Below are 18,347 nucleotides of genomic sequence, written 5' to 3' on the forward strand. Positions count from 1 at the left end.
AAAGCAAAGCAAAACCAGGAAGAACTATATTTTTATTCAATCAAAAGTTAACAATTCGTTGCCGCCAACCGTTCCGAAATAAACTCTAACTGTGGTAAACACTACTATCAGAAAGGTCAATCCGCTTTACAAGTTTCAAACTATAAGGTACACAATCTGTTAAGATTCCTTTCTTAAAATTTGCATCGACTTTCATCACGATAAAGAATTAATGTTAGTACGGTTTTACATTTAGTCGATTGTTTATTTAATTCTCATCTTCTATTGGGTTGTTCGGAAATAATTTCGTTTTTTCTTGACAGAGGATTTAATTGTATTTTTTTACAGCCACCTTCACACTTAAGCCGCAAATGATTATACATTTTAACAACTGATATTCAAGTCTTTTTTGTGACAAATTTTCATTGATTCTACACAGTAGTTTTTGGTTGGTGCCCCATCAAATATGGAAAGAGAACAGCAGCAGTTTCTGCATATTTTACTTTTTTATTATCGTAAAGGTAAAAATGCTGTTTAAGCAAGAAAAAATTGTCAGATGTGTATTAACAAAACGACAGTGTCAAAACTGGTTATTATTATTTATTCCGATCACTACAGAATTTTTTAAACGGTAAAACCTTCACTTCAAACGAGGAGGTCAAAATTCACTTGAATCAATTTTTGGCCAGCAGGGAACAAAAATTTAATGAACGTTGAATCATGTTATTGTCAGAAAGATGGTAAAGTGTATTGGACCAGAATTGATAATATGTAATAGAATAAAATATTTATTCACTATAAGAAAATCGTCTTTCCTTTTCTCGAAAAAAAAAAAAAAAAAAAAACGGAATTACTTTCCGAACAACCCAATAAATTAAGTGCACACTACACGCTATAACTGATGAAGAACTAGGACGACATGAGCGCTTCCAGATCGGCGATTGAACGTTATACACATAGCTCTATAAGACACTTCAAGAATACCAAGGGTGGGTCGGGGGTCAGTTCTGTCCCCGGTTTCCAAGTGGTGTTTTTTTCGCGACGAAAAGAGCGACGAAAGACGCGAGAAAGAAAGCCCGGGAGAAAGAGCGGCGGGGCCGAGGTGACTTTTGAACGAATTCCACTCAGCCGGTTCGCGGCTGCTACGCATATTGTTCTATTTATGTAACCATTGTTCATCCATCGTTTAGGATAAATTTAGATGGTGGGACAGAGATGTGCTCTGTTCTCTCGCTCTCGGAATGTCGGGTCGACTTCTTAAACGTTTCTTCTCCCGGCTTCGATTCCTCACTCTTTCTAGCTGCCGCCACCCTCTCCTCCCGTCCCGGTTCTCAATCTCTCTCTCTCCATCCTTCTCTCTCGCCACACTCGCATGCTATTAATGATACCGATTAATTTAGAACTATTGGGTTTCCCAATTAGCCAATCGGAGGCCGCGATATGCGGCCGCTCTGCCTTTTCGCGACTTTCTTCTGCCCGGCCCCGGGCCAAACATGGACAGAATTTCGGTGGAAATCAGCATCCCCCTGTGATTGGATCCTTGTACACCGATTATTTCTATAATTGCTACATACTGCGGTTTATTTGCTACTTCTTACGCAAAATCGTGGAAAATTAACATAGATTCCTTTTTTGATACTGCGGATATCTCAGCAAATACCGTAATCAAAATAAACACGCGATGTGGAAGACTTGGATCTAGGTAGTGCTGCTATCAATCGTTTGAGAATTGGTACTTTATTGATATTTAATGGTATGTGAATAATATGATATTGTTAAGGTTAATGGAAGTTACTGAGTACTGATTTTCATATTCGTTTGGAATTATAACCTAACATAACCTTGTATGCAATTTTATTTATCAGATGTATTTAGTTTTGCTTAAATCTCAAATTTGATATAACGTCGTTAATTTTATCAGTTAAATGTCTTTATTTGTTTCCAGCCAACGTCTGACCTAATTACAAGTAAATCTGTTCATTTTTACTTAAATTTCAAAACTAATATGACCTAAAATCTAGTGTAAACATTCTACTGCCTACTGTTTTAAATAATGTGTTTTGAAAGGTACGGGTTTAAGGATTTTTTGGCAGAGTTAGTACAGACGTTTTTGTGAAAACCAATGTGATACTAATTTTTGCAGTGGCAATGTGACGAGAGTCACATTATAGAAAGGTAGGGTACCGTGGAAGAATGGTAGCAAGGCACAGATAATGAAATCAGCTGATAGTAGTACATTTTGTAATGTATCCGAATTATGTATATAACTTAGGGTAAGGAGCTGTTTACCACGTACTTTCCTCATTTCTAAATTCATAGATTTCCAAATTCCTAAATTTTCTAGTCTCTATAAGCCAAAATGTTTAATTTCTGAATTAACGCATTTTTAAATTTACTTAAATTCACTTACGGTCTTGTAAATTAAAAAAATCCCAAGTTTCCCAAATATTGAATAATTGAACTTCATAAATTCCCATATTCTTCAATTTTCAAATTCACAAATTCTTAAAATCCTAAATCTTTAAATTTTCAAATACCCAAATTTCAATTGTCTTTCAATTTTTAAATGTTACATTTCTAAATTTTTCAATTTTCAAATTTCTAAATTCCAAAATGCCCAAATTTTTAAATTTTCCAATCTGTTAATCATACTTGATATTTCATAGTTTGATTTAACTTCAAATATTTTTAAATTGGAAGATTTACTTTAGCAATTTGAAAATTCCTGAATTATTAATTTTATTACTAGTTTTATTTATTACTGTATTACTAAAGTGTTAAGATAAAAGCAATTATATATGAAAAAACATAATGAACCTATGTAAATATATTCAACTACAGATAAGTAAAATCACAGACATTCCATATCTGCGGATGTGGAAGTCCTTTTATACAAGGTGTGACACAAAGACAACGAGACTAGTCCAATAAATCATTGTACTTTTAGAATCAGCTCTCCGTGACGCTATCACCTTCAAAGTAGTTCCCTTCAGCATTCACACACTTCTGCAGTCGGCGATGCCAATGCTGGTAACAATTCTGGAACGAGGTTTTTGGAAGTCCCTTCTAGAGATTCTCCGTTTCTGCCTGAACCTCTTCAACTGAAGTGAAATGGGTTTCCTTTAAGCAAAATTTAACTTTAGGAAATAAAAAAAAAGTCGCATGGAGCCAAATCAGGTGAATAAGTCGGATGTTCCATCACAGTAATATTTTTGCTGCTCAGAAACTGCTTGATAGACAGTGCCATGTGAGCGAGTGCATTGTTTTCGTGTAACAACCATCCATCGCTCCACAACTGCGGCCTTTTTTCCTAATTTGTTCACAAAGTCTTTTTAGTACTTCAATGTAATAGTATTAGTTAACAGCCTGACCACTGGGAAACCACTCAATCATTACAATTCCATTAGTGTCGAATTCTGATTTTGACATGCGTGCTTTTTTGGGTTTTGGGGATCCTGGAGACTTCCACTGCATCGACTGGCGCTTACTTTCTAGGTCATAGATAAAAATCCATGTCTCACCACATGTTACAACAGATTTCAACAAATTTTGCAAGAAACTTGCTGTTGATTAGCTGTTTGGTTTTTACGTTAGACATTTTTCCAGCAGAATGCAGTTGCACGTGTTCACTAAATAACGCAATACTTCCAAATGGTATGACCGATTCAATCAAAATTGGCAACATGGATAGAGCAGGTATATGGGATGATGCCACAAAAACAATTACTGCCAATTCCATTGTTTTTTCAAGCTACATACCTAGTCTCGTTCCTTTTGTGTCAAACCTCGTACATTTAATTTATAGCAAACGATCATTATAGATTCGCACTAGCAATTTGAAATCTAAAACATTTAACCAAGGATCAGAATGTTGGCCTATTTTGATTAGAAAATATTCTTAATACTCAAATTTAATTAATAAAAATCTATAAAATTATTATTTTGATAAAATATCGAAACTCGCTTATCAGTGATCTAAATAATCGTAACCCCTTATTTAACCCGTTGCCGCATGATTTCGTGAAATGCATTCGTCACAATCGCACAATATTAAAATAAAGTATAAATCTATTTATCTTTGTATTTCAAACATAACCTACATATTCAGCCATTGACATTCAAATACCAATCATGTTTACTTTTAATTGAACCTGACCTAATTTCAATTCTGCTTCTTTTTATTTTTAAATCAAACCTAATACAAGTACTTAACCATTATTAATCCTTTGGTGTACATTTGTCACCAGTGTCAGTTAGAACGAACTATTAATTGTAGCAAAGTTTGTCGCAGATTTAACAAATCATAATTGGATGTAATCTTCAAATCGCGGTGTATTAATTCGGATAAGATTTACTATAAATTCAACACATTATAATTGGTTCTGAGCTTCAGATAGAAGAATATTGAAATTTCAAGCAAGATTTGTCACAAATATAACAAATTATACTCAAAGAATATTAAAAATTTGAGGAAAATATATCACAGATTTAATTAATTATAATTGGACTTAAGCATCAAAGTGTAATTGTACTGATGCTCTAAATAGAGACGTATCAAAAATTCAAACATGCTTTATTACAGATTCAGCAAATTATACTTGGATTTAACCTTCAAATCGGAGGGTATTAAAAATTCGACTAAGTTTTATCATGTTTGAACTGTGAATGCGTCAGACTTGTGAAAGTACAAGGGGTTAAGAATGTCTCAACACCATAAAAGAATAGTGTCGTTTAGATCCTTGGTCGTAGATGAAACTTTGAGTCGGTATACTATTCTCGGCTCGTGTGCTTGTAAACAGAAAGCTTTATTGCACGACTAACGGAATTTGATGGATCTCGGGAAACATTCCGCTCGCTTGACGATCGATTTTGCGGCACGTCGATGAAAAATGGAGTCCGGCTCGTTGAACAATAACCAGTCCACCATCCGAGTGGCCAGCTGCTCGATCCGGCTACTATTATTGGAGCTGATTTATCGTCTATTTGCACAGACAGAATTTCATAGTTTCCTAGGATCGAACACGTCGGGTTGCGGTTCTGCAATACGTTTCGAAAATATCGTGATGGACTAACAACCCTCACTCTTTCTTTACATTTTTTATTCTGTTTATTACTTTTAAACTATCACAATTTATCACAAAAGAAATAGTAATAAAATTACGACGATATTTTAAATTATTTGTTTTTCATAGTTATTTTATAATTTACAAATAAAAATTTTGCTACATCTAAGTAATTTCATGTTATTAGAACTATTGAAAATATAATTATGAACAAAAATTAAAAAGATTATTTATAATTATTTTAGCGAAAAAATGATTTACCTAATTAAAAAGAATAACAAAGGAGGTAATATTCTATATGAGATAATTATTCAATATGGATAATAAAATTTGTATTTTGCAGTTAGTTAGTTCAGTTTTGTTATGTAAATTAAATAATTCCATAAATTTTATTAGTATGCGCATACTAAAATGCAAGTTTACGTATATAAAAGCAACCTAAATGAAATTGTATATCAAAGTCTTAAATTATTCTTTAAAATAGATTAATCTGTTTTCTAAAAATTACATACATAAGGCTGACGAAAGAAAGGAGGTCCTAAGTCATGAAACCATCTAATCTCAAAATTAATAACAAAAGCCAAAGTTATTTAGTTTATTTAGGTACGGATAATAGGAATATTGCATAATTATATTCTAACATTATTTCTACCATCGTTTTGTATACACCTATTTCAACCAAAAGCTGTGCTTTGACATCTTTTCGTTTGAATGCAAATAATTGCCAAAACTATTGGGATTTCAAATTATCAGTCAAATGTAGATAATTTGGGGAATTTATTTATTGATACATTGATGTGTTTTTATTGGAGATTATTTAATCAAGTTATAAATTCTAGCTTGATTCATCAATCTACAAAATAGCGGTGTACATTAAAATGCAACATGGCGCGAAATAAGCGAATATCGATGTTTGCCGTAACTCCTGTATTTTCCGTTACAACTGAATTCGGGATTCTCTAATCTGATTATAATTGATATGATATTACAAAATGCTGTCGATATTTATATGTAAATTGGTTTAAAATTAGGCACTGTCATGAAATCCTTAAGGTGTCAACAGACATCTCCTGGTAGAAATAAGTATACCATACACATATGTATTTTTGAATTAAGACTGACCTGGAAGAAAATGATATCACCCAATTAATTTAACAACTATTGTGTGAAAAGTCAAAAAATTAATTGTGGAGAAATGATTTAACTTGAAGAATAATTTTATGTTAAAATTCGAAAGGTGTCTTTTAACACTCTCTGGTAGAAATAGTGTTAAGTTGTAAAAATTGAATTACGTAATATCTATGTATTAATAACAATAATAATAATATTGATTTCAGCTTGTTATTTCAGATTATAATTAGTGGACCATGCAAGCTTACGCATTTGGGGCATATCAAGATCTTTAATTTATAAGAGCGGTCACAAAAATATATCGTTTTTTCATTAACAAATGCATCAAGTTTTACAACTTCTAGGATACTTTCATTTTTAAGTATTTTATTAAAAAAACAGTTACAACTGAAATAGAATTTTTCATCAGTTATAAATAGTTAATAATAGAAACTGCACAGACTGATTTCGTAATATTAGAATTAAATCATTATAAAGCTTTGAATGTTGGTTAATTTTAGAAAGACATATATCTGCAGTAAAGTTGTACTAAATGCATGTGTTAGTTTCGTAATTTCGTGTTGTAAATATTCCTATGAATAATGCTATGTGACCTAAAAGGCCTAGTACAATTATAGATAATGATGATTAACATTAGATGCTCGGACGTTTGATGACCACTTATTTTTAAATTGAAACTGAAATACAAAAAATAAATACATAAAGGATGATACGTAAGCTAGCTTATTTACACAGTAATGATTTTTTATTTCAAAAAGTTAATACTTTGACAACGGTTTGTAATAATTTATGTAATTGAAAATAACGAATTTAGGATTCGTCATTTTAATGTCTTTCCTAACTCTAGTGTCATAGGTTTGTCAATACATACATATATATAGGGTGTTACCTGTAACGCTACTCACGATTTTTCTCCCACTTGCAGCCACCTTACGAAAAAAAGTTTAGAACAATATTTGCAGGGTATGAAGTGCACAATAGATATTAGTAAAGCAAATTTTGAAAACAGTTTGTTCTCTTGGCAAAGTCAAGGTCACCTTGGGTTTTTTAAATAGGAACATACATTTTTTTTTATTCATATCATTAGAGGACATCAAGACGAATTCAAAACATATTAACATATTACTCGATTTACAAAAGTGGAAATGTGAAGTAAAAGCCCGGAATATTACGTGATGGAAGCGGCATACATTTTGAACATGTAATTAAATAAAGTGTATTTTCTTACATTCTAGTCGCGTGTTTACATTCAGTAATTTTTTTGGAATCAAATAATGGTTACATTACCAAGGTCAAAAGCTGAGTACTTCACATTTCCACTTCTGAAAATCGAGTAATATGTTAATAAAAATATAATGTAATATATGTTTAGAATTCGTCTCGATATCCTCTAATGATATGAATAAAAAAAAAATGTATGTTCCTATTTAAAAAACCCAAGGAGACCTCGACTTTGTCAAGAGAACAAACGGTTTTCAAAATTTGCTTTACTAATATCTATTGTGCACTTTATACCTTGCAAATATTGTTTTAAACATTTTTTCAAAGGGTGATTGCAAGTGGGAGAAAAATCGTGAGTAGCATTACAGGTAACACCCTGTATATATTTATTGATAATATTTATTAATCGATATATATGTATGTATATTTATAGATAATATAATTATCAACAGTAACATAATTATTGCAATTCAAATATGTAATACACAAATTTTGTTTATTACAATAATTATGTTATTATTGATAATTACTTTGTGTGAATTCTATTGTAATGCACAATAGCAATTTAATTTTTAAAACATCACATACATTCATACAAACAACTATTGAAGTAAGGTGAAGTGGGGTAAGTGCAGACTGGTTTTTGTAAAGTTGGTATTTAAACGTAACTATTTTCAGTCTGCTATGTAAATACTTAACGCTATCGATATTGAACACTTTGCACAATTACTACTATTTAATTAATATTAACTAGGACCTTAATTTTCCTTGTACATTCTGATTTTGATAGGAAATTGTTTAAAGTGTCAACTACTCTGCACTTTCCCCGAAAATGGGGTAAGAACGTAACTTGAAGTTAAATACTTTGAAACTTTATTTTATGTGCAATGGGGCAAGAGCAGAATTATTAAGAAATTTGCTATAAAATGCTTTTTACTGCATTATGCAAGTACTCTATACTGCAAACAAGTACTCTTAGCTGAAATATAAAAGGGGATGTAGTGAAACAAAACAAGGAAACAAACATACTAAATGGAGAAATTTCGCTGATATTGTAATAAAAATAGCCTGTATACGCACTTGCCCCGTTTACGAACTTACCCCACTTCACCTTATTTATATCAGGAATATTTCTACTTTTGATTTATGACGAAATTCTAAGCCACCATATTTGTTTCGTTACTTCATAATTTACCTTGTGTTATATGTATGTATATCTATGTAAATTATAATAATGAGCGGTGCAAAATGTGAGGAAGTAGATTTTGAACGCATGCCAGAGTTAAATGAGTATATGAAGGGTTACGAAAACCCACAAATTCATTATGTTATGGTTTCTGAAGTGAGGAACATTAAAGGCTACGATAACGAGTAATGAGTGTTGTACTTACAATTCAAATTTATGTACATAATAGGATTTGGAAGTATTTAATATTTACAATGGCAATAATATCTGATGTTTAATCAGATTTTGACTAAGTTACAATGTAATATGAACAAATATGGTAGAATAATATTGTCCTGCGTAAGTCATAGTAATTTAATAGTGTATTGCAATACGAATATTATATTAACATTTTGCTGTACTTTTGCTAATTGTATAATGCAATAATTGCAGTATATAGTACTACATAATGTGTTCTATTAATATTTCATTGCAACTTGTTTAACAGTACAGTGTAATAATTGTAGTAACATAATTTAAAAATTATAGTATTGTATACTCGTATACCGTACAATATCATATGTATGTTTTATTTTAATACTATAGGAAAGTAAAAAAATTTGTAATATTTAGTTATTAACATTATATTAACATTACCAAATGTCCAATTTCCACGTTCCAAATTAACAAATTACCAAATTTCTAAACCTTTTAATTTAAAATTTCCAAAAATAAATTATTTGATTTCTAAATTTTCAAATTACCAAATTTCTTCATTATGGAATTTTCATATTTTTAGACTTTCAATAACCAATTGTTAAATTTCTACATTTGTACATTTTTTAATTTTCAGATTTCTAAATTTGTACATTTTTTAATTTCTAAATTTCCAAATTTAAAAACTTTTAACTCATAAGGTAGCAAATTACCAAAGTACTAATTTAAAAAATTTTGAATTACCAATTCATCAGATATATAAATTTCCTAATTGTTAATTACAAAATTTTTAAATGTCTACATTCTTGATTTCTAAATTTTGAACTTTCGAACTTTCGAAATTGTAAATTGCCAATTTTAAAATACGAAATATCATATTATCTGACTTTCAAACTTTTGTAAATTTTTATGCTGCTTAATTAGTACCCTGAATGTCTAAATTTCTAAATATCCAATTGCCAAATTACTACATTTTGAAATTACCAAATTATCATACTTCTAAATTCCCAAATTCCAAATATCAAATTACTTGATTTGCAAATTTCTACATTTCTAAACTAGTAAGTTATCGAATTTCTCAATTTTGGATTACTAAATCACGAAATTTCCAAATTTCCAAATTTCAAGTTCTCAATTTACCAAACTATATCCAAATTCCAAATACCAAATCACATGATTTCGAAATTTCTAAATCTTCACATTCGAATTTATTTCGTTTCAAATCAAACGTGTCTCACATTTATTGCACGTACACGTATGTTCATCACGTGGTTTACATTTTACGTCGAAGATACGAAGAAATGCGTATCATCACGGTAATGGATTCGTGCCACGTGATAAAAATCGAGATCTGACCAATAAGTATGCGTGATACGATTCTTATTAAGAAAGCAGGAAGTCTATGGGCAACCGATCGAATTTCTACTTTCTTACGGACGTATTTCATCCCACTGTCTGCCAAGTCTTATGCTCCGGCCATCGTGCCAAATACCTTCGATCCATATACCTTCTGGCAGACGTACGCAGATCCGCATTATTTTTATCTGGTCATTCACAGTTCCTTTTCAAAATCGGATTTCACTCGGTTAATTATGGGGACACGAGTCGAACCGAAAAATGGTCCGTGTTATTCAGAAGCTGAATCAACTGGTATTTTTGAAATCTTCAGTCAAAGATTGTTCCTTGTGTAAAGGGATTTAATTTTTATGATCTGTTTTGAAAAGTTTCGAAATTTTTCGAGGAAGTTAATAAGCTGTGGGTTGAGAGAAAACGTAATTAGAAATCATTTGCTTTTCGTAATGTGGCGATAAAGAAACTGGGGAATGGATCAAAATATGGACTCAATTAATTTTTCTTTTTATTTCTCTGTTGCAAGTTTCAAATTTGAAAAAAATAATAGTATTCAATTATTAACCCTTAACGGTCACACTGGACTACAAATGACGCCAGCCAAATTAGCTTTAACTTTACATGTTATCACCATAATTGTATGCGTTATGAAAATTAGTTACACAACTAAGGTGAAGTGAAGTAAGTTCGTAAACGGGGCAAGTGCGTATACAGGCTATTGTTATTACAATATCAGCGAAATTTTCCCATTTAGTATGTTTGTTTCCTTGTTTTGTTTCACTACATCCCCTTTTATATTTCAGCTAAGAGTACTTGTTTGCAGTATAGAGTACTTGCATAATGCAGTAAAAAGCATTTTATAGCAGATTTGTTAATAATTCTGCTCTTGCCCCATTGCACATGAAATAAAGTTTCAAAGTATTTAACTTCAAGTTACGCTCTTACCCCATTTTCGGGGAAAGCACAGAGTAGTTGACATTTTAAACAATTTCCTTTCAAAATCAAAATGTACAAGGAAAATTAAGGTCCTAGTTACTATTAATTAAATAGTAGTAATTGTCCAAAGCGTTCGATATCGACAGCGTTAAGTAATTACATAGCAGACTGAAAATAGTTATGTTTAAATATCAACTTTACAAAAACCAGTCTGCTCTTACCCCACTTCCCCTTACTTATGTAATTAAGAGAATTGCATATTTGATTATCTGATTTAATTGTCCATGTTTCAAAAAAAAATAAGAAGAATCAAAAACGTTAGGGTTAAAATCTCACAATGATCCCAGGGGTTCTATCAATTTAACAATGGCGTCACGCTTCGATGTAGACTCTATCAGCTTCTTCGAAGCGCATTACTTTTTCAATGCTTGTCGATTTCTGGGCTTCCTGGAAGGAAGTTGTATTCCCCGTGGTTCCTCGTGAAATTCCTGAAAACGTGCTACCGTCATTTCCGTGAACAGCTCGATTATAACACGCCGTGACATGATCGGCTTATTTGGACCGGAAATGATCAGTGATCAATTAAAACTTTTAAGGAAATTGATCATCAGATATACAGAATTTAAAATGTTCATATATTTAATTAAAAATTCTGAGCTATATTATAGCCTGGGTTGTTCATACTCCAATGTGATCCTTAAAGGCCAACAAATACTTTATAAATACATGTTATAAGATTATCAATGAATTTAAATAGAAACTTCTATTATAAGTCTTATGGTATTCTACGTAAGTTCCGTATTGCGAATTGGTATTTACAAACTATTTAGTTATAGTAGATATAGTAGTTATATGTATAGTTAATTTTCTTAAGGTATACAGTTATAGTTATTGTATGTCGAGTTAGTAGGTATAAATAAATATCTGTTAGAAATGACGTATTTTGTTATATATTTTTAGTAACTTTAGTTGTTGCATAATTAATACCTGGTAACTTTTAGTAGATATGATAATCTCATAATTGGTGTTTAAAAATTAGCTTAGTATGTGCATAATTAATAGTTAGAAGTTATACTCATTGTTTGTAACTGACAGTTAATAAAACTAATATAGTTAGAACTTAGTTCTTAATACAATTGTTGTAACAATTTAGTTGTTAGTATAATACAGTTATAACGCAGCAATAAGCGATTACAATGTAATTTAATTATAATAGCAATCATACATTTCTGACAACTGAAGTATAAGAGAATTATATAGGAAAAAATAAAAATATTTGAACCTTTAATTTTTAATACAGGGAAAATATTTTAATTTTCTCTAATTTGTAATAAAGATAAAACTATTTTAACCTTCTCTAATTTTTATTAAAGACAAACATTTTTTATCTTTTTTTATAATTGAAATGAAATGGTCCAACAGCAATGAAGAGCACAAAATGATATACATTATATCCTAATCAAAAGTAAGCTATTTCTGAAATACTTTCTATCTCGGATCGTAGAACACAGGAAAAAATCACGAGGTACCAGAAAGTTTTGGACTTTCCCTCGAGAGGAATATTTTAACGTGTGGCGAAAGGGAGGTTACCCTCGCGATTCAAGGGCGGAAAGTGAAAGTCGGCCTCGGTTTATTTTAACAGAGAAAACATCCTTCACCGAGATAAGTAATCCATAGTTGTCTGATATCTTTGGTAAAAGTATATTTCCTTTTAATGTAAATATATGCGTTAACTACTAGTTTAAATAATAACACCTTATATTTTATATAAACACAAAAGTAGACAAACATGCCAAATATACTATAGTTTCAATTAATTTGTAAGTACTGTAAGAATAAATGGAATAGTTAACATTTTTTGTCATTATGATAGTATTAACAAAATTCCATTTATTATAATACGATTGCAAATGTAAGTACTGTGATACAATAAATTAATTTTTATAACACTAAGTTATTGTTATAAATTAGTATTTACCTGTGTTTACTAGATTATAAATTAACCATCAATAACAATAACTTTGTATTTGACAATATGAAATTCCAGTATTTCTGAATAATGTAGACTGTAAGATTACAAATTTATAATTTATAATTTTACCAAATACACATAGAAGTAGTACTATGGGACAAATTTCCCCAAACGAGCAGTCAAAATCTATGACAACATTAATTATTTATCTACATAAATATTGATACAGGTTTCAAGAAAAGTACCTTAACAAAATTTATAATTCAAAATATAGGATTGCTGAACCAGTTATTTTGTCCAATGTGGCAGTTTCAGTGTTAAAGAATAATTGATGACAATACATATCATCAATTGTATGCTATTTCAACTTTCAGCAATTTTTATTAAATTAAAATTGCACAGCTAAAATACAAACTACTTGATTTTTCTGTAAAGTATATTTTTCTTACATTAATATCAATTAAATGGTACAATAAGCACAATTGATTTATCACTAATAGTATTTATCATTACCATTGAAATTCGCTTGCAAATGTATGGTTAGAATTACGCCAATAAAGAATGTATTTAAGGCGGAATATTCAAACTGTTGAAACGTGCCTCAGTTTTCCCTATCTTAAATTTAACACCTCCCTTATTTCGAATTTAGTTTGACCCCATAAATTTAATCTCTAAGGTTCATCAATCGAAATAATATATGCTTTGAATATAACAACTGCATTCAATCAAAATTATTTATTTCAACAGACATGTAATCAGCAATTTGGCGTGTAATGAGCAAAGAACGAGCGGCAGAATTTTTCCGAACGCGAATTTTGCGACAGGATGACGGCACTCCGGTCGGAAACAAACTTGTATAATGGTAAACCGAAGAACAAACGTCACAGTTATCTCGATTCCCCGGTACAACCGTGGGCGGTTTTGAGATCGATGCGCGTGAACGATCATTCCGAGGACTGATCATCGCGTTAAATCCTGATTCGCCCGGAGGCACGGGGGAGTAATCAGAGCGGTGGAGCAGTTAAATAGCATCGCAACCGCGACCGAATTGTTAGCACGTGGAACATGCAAACGGCCACGTTGCTACGGGCCACGAAATCCGTTTGCAAGAGTCTGCGAGCCCGGTATTACGCGCGTTTTCATGTACGTTGTCGCTTGTACGCCCGCGCACGCCCAATCTGAAGTGCAATTTGTCTCCATGCATTGCTCCATTGTTTCGTCGCTTGACCATTGTCGCTTCGACTGCGATAGAATCTTCATCCAATTCTAATATTCTTCTTTTTCTTCTTCTTACTCTTTCTAAAATCCTAACCTACAATTTTTAGTTGCATCGTTCACCATAATTTCATTAATTATTAATACAATCTTAAAATAAAAATAGCTAAAACGTTAGACACTGGTTGGCGAATTTTGATTGTGCAGATTAGAATCCATAATTCGAGTGTTGTGAAAATAATCTGGTTACATCTGTAGTATATGTCATGAGAAAGATACGATACATGGCAAAAAGTTAACAGGTTTATAGGATTATGCAACCATAACCTCACTTTTATGTTATCGGATAATGTCATACGGGTTGTAATTTGTTAGATAAAGAAATCTGCACTTGTTAGGTAAAATAACTTGTTAGATTATAGACTGTTAGAAGTAGATTATAAGATAAGAATTATCTTTTGGATATGAATTATAAGACGCTATATTAAATTATATAGTGTGACACTTATTAGAGTTTATAAGTCATTTCAAACAAGTAGATGTAGGACTTTTTTTTAAATAAAAATAGACACCCGTAATATCGATAAAATATGAAAGATGACATTTAATATTAATAGAAGAATTACATGTTTAGAACGTAGTTTAATTTTACGTCGCCATTACAGTTAGTACCACAATTCGCCGCATGATGCACGAATCGCAACTTCTGTATAGCACTGTGTGACGTCATCTTGTCACTGCGGCAATGTAAGACATGAACTCTAAACCCTACGGTAATGTAAGACGAGGTCCCTTGTCTCTGATCAATGTGAACCCAATGGTATTTTATGGACAATGCATTTTATTATTATTATTTATTTATGGATAATGTATTGTTAACATGACCATCCTCTAAAGAAGCTATTATAATATGGGTCACTGATCCGATTAGTGCCATATTTTAAATTAGTGTCCCCTTACAATACATGTCAGTGCTAAATTATTGTAAACATACACCACGATTGAATGTGGTAGACGAACATGAATGTGATTGATATTTCTAACTTTTCAAAAATGTTCAGAATTTATAGAATCACTTCTGATGCTGTTAAACGTACCAAATCAGCGCAGCCAATTTCCCCCCGTCAAGTAAAGGACAAACAGCCGTTGTATGTTTGCTAAGAACATCAAACAACGTCGCGGGTCGAGTGCAGGCCGAACATTAACAACTATTTTTATTGGCGGTGTACAGAGTGCATTCCAAAATACAGGCAGCCCTGTTTGCTACCGTGCAGATGTGTTTCGGGTGCTGCGTTGATAACGGTTTAACGCAGCAGAGAAACAAGGAGGGAACAGCGGTGTGGGGAGGGGAGGGAACAGGCAAAGCACGCGGTTTGCAAGCTTTGTAAACGATAGCCGACCGATCAATCGGTACCGTCAAATTGTAGCAGTCGATTCTGATTAGATTTCCAATTGTTGACGTTATTCGACGCCGGCCGACTTGGCTGATTGCGTCTGATTATTCTCTCTCGTGCAACGTTTCGTGGAATCGACCGTTTTCCCGGTGTAATTAAATCAGTGCTGCGGCTTTGTTCAGTCGGTTCAGAGGTCGTTGCGATAGCCGGACCTCGGAGTTGCTGAGAAGCTACTGTATTCTTTCGTTGCTTCGGTCAAATAGGGAACCAAACATTGCCCGGAGCTGAAAGTGAGCTGCTCGTTTTGTAAACAAATATGTGTGTGACGGAAATAAATTTTTCTAAGTAAAAATTTAGGGATCGCTACATTGCATCATTTGTGACATGATTGTGTAAATATGAGATTTGAACAAGTATGTTACAAATATGTCATATAAAATAATGTAGACATATCGGTATGTGCCTCATGGATTTTCAGGATTTTTCATTTAACTAATTTGCTGTGATACGCATATAATGGGATAAGTAATAATTGGGATAGATGTTCAACAATCATTTAAAAAATAAAATTCTGCTTAAAATAAGATCGTTGTTGATGTAGGTGTATACATAGATTGTGATTAAATGTCTGTTTAGCAAGGCTCATCTTAATTATTTTATGATTGAAAGTTGCACGATGAGAAACATCAATATTTTTGGTTGATCGAATGATCGAATAGAAGAGCAAAATAATAATATAGTGTACGTTTAATAAATACTCGTTTGATAAACATCCGTTAGGAACGCTTGTCCGTTGTATGCATCACCCAACATGCGCACTCACACTACTTTTTGTTTCGCTGGCTAACGAATGAAATTGTATAGGGTGCTCCAGTTTTTTACCGACAAACTTCACGAGCATATTCGATTCGAAAAAGTAGGCGAAAGATGTTACAAAATTTTAACATAGGATGTTAAATACGTTACTAAAGAATTATAACACAAATACAAAATGTTTTCAAATTCCTTTTCGATGCCATATATATCATGTTCTATGAATAAAAATAATAAGTGTTATGTAAAAGTAGATTGATAAATGTTTCACTGAAAGATTATGGGAAATATTTGAAATGATAATGGACGATTTGCTTTTCACATATACGATAATACGGTTTATTTGCAAAAGTTACATGGAATCAAGGGCGAAATAACATTATAATAACATTTTGTAGAAATATTTATTTTGAACGACAACTTTGATTTGTTTTTAGTGGAACAGCATTAATTTTGTATAAATCAATTAATTAGAACATTCTATGTAAAATCAAAATTATATTAAGTACAAAATAGAAAAATTGACAATTCGTAAAATATTTGAAATTATTTATATAAAATACAAACTTTTAAACAATTTTGAAAAGTTTTCACATAATTATGCAAGATGTCCCATGAAACATAAATTACTGTAACAAAAATTTCTAATTAAAAAGCGGAATTATCCTTGAAATTTTCAAAAATTAAACTCATAAGAAATTTATGGCTCTATTGTGTATCATTTTGTAAAAATTATTGTCCATATTATAAAATGCATATTTCTATTTTTAGTAACATTGTCCGCTCGATAAATACATGTTTCTTTAAAGAACTTATCTGTGGAGCCCCTAATCTGTGGGTAATTACCGAACAACTACTGCATGTCGTTTAAATAAAATGTCCTCATGTAATTAAAGTCATCAACATTTTTAACAAAGCCAACTCTTAACCTATCAATTTTTCAATATTTGCGACAGTCATAGCTAATCATTACTGCAATATTAAGACAAATCAAGAAACTTTAAACGTAGACACATTTTGTAAACAATAATTACCATTAAACTCATAACTCCATGACGATGAAAGTATGAATCAGATTCATCACATTTGAATCACAATGTACATCAAATACGATATTATGTCAATGTTTCAATGATGTCTTCAATGATGTTCCGTTATTTGGCAGGTGAGTTCAACGACTCCACGAAACACGGCGAATTTTCTCCGTTTTCCGGAAAGCGACCACGCACCGAGCGTGAAAAGGTGTAAAGCAAGAGGAGGTAGACAGATCTCAGCACTTATCGGTCTACGAGATACCCATTAACGAAACTAAAAGCCTCCCCATATATCTCGTTCTTCTCTTTCTCTCAACCCTCTCTTCCCTCGGTTACTGTGCGTCTACTCCCTTCCCCCGCTTCCCCCAGCGATCCTCATTTCCCTCGGAGCCTCCATCCTTGAGGTAGACACATCACCGTTCGCTGTTTGTCCGAGGCTTTTGTTTTACTTGCTGATATATATTGGCCCTCTTCCCGAGCGCTCGGCCCTGGAGCAGGGGGTTGGGAAGAGTTTCTCCCTCCTCGGTCGGTGGTTGGGATGCCGTGGATCTTCCAGGGACGCAGTGGCTCCCTTCTACGAGGATTTCGTGGATTTGTTCACGCCGAATGCCGTTCGTTGGACACCAATTTATTCAGATCGTCCGGACCGGTGATTATTTTAAAATGAAACGATCTATCTTGTTGGTGTCCGATGTGCAATAAATTTTAATTTTCGTCCGTTCTACCGTGTGCAATAAGTATATGTTCTACAATTTTTCGCGTACACGCTCGAATATTTTTACAGCAAACCGCGAGATCGTTAGTATCGCCTGTTCCTCGACCGATGTTCGACCGATTTCCATTGTACGGCAAATTGTT

The 18,347-nt window shown here is 32.2% G+C and overlaps 1 long non-coding RNA gene across 1 annotated transcript in view; it reads left to right on the plus strand.

The window, feature by feature from the left end:
- The window catches only part of LOC143265971 (uncharacterized), a 359,864-nt gene that overhangs the window by 92,368 nt on the left and 249,149 nt on the right, over positions 1–18,347 (plus strand). The window lies entirely within an intron of this gene.

This window comes from Megachile rotundata, chromosome 16, assembly GCF_050947335.1.
Source record: "Megachile rotundata isolate GNS110a chromosome 16, iyMegRotu1, whole genome shotgun sequence".
Lineage (NCBI taxonomy): Eukaryota > Metazoa > Arthropoda > Insecta > Hymenoptera > Megachilidae > Megachile > Megachile rotundata.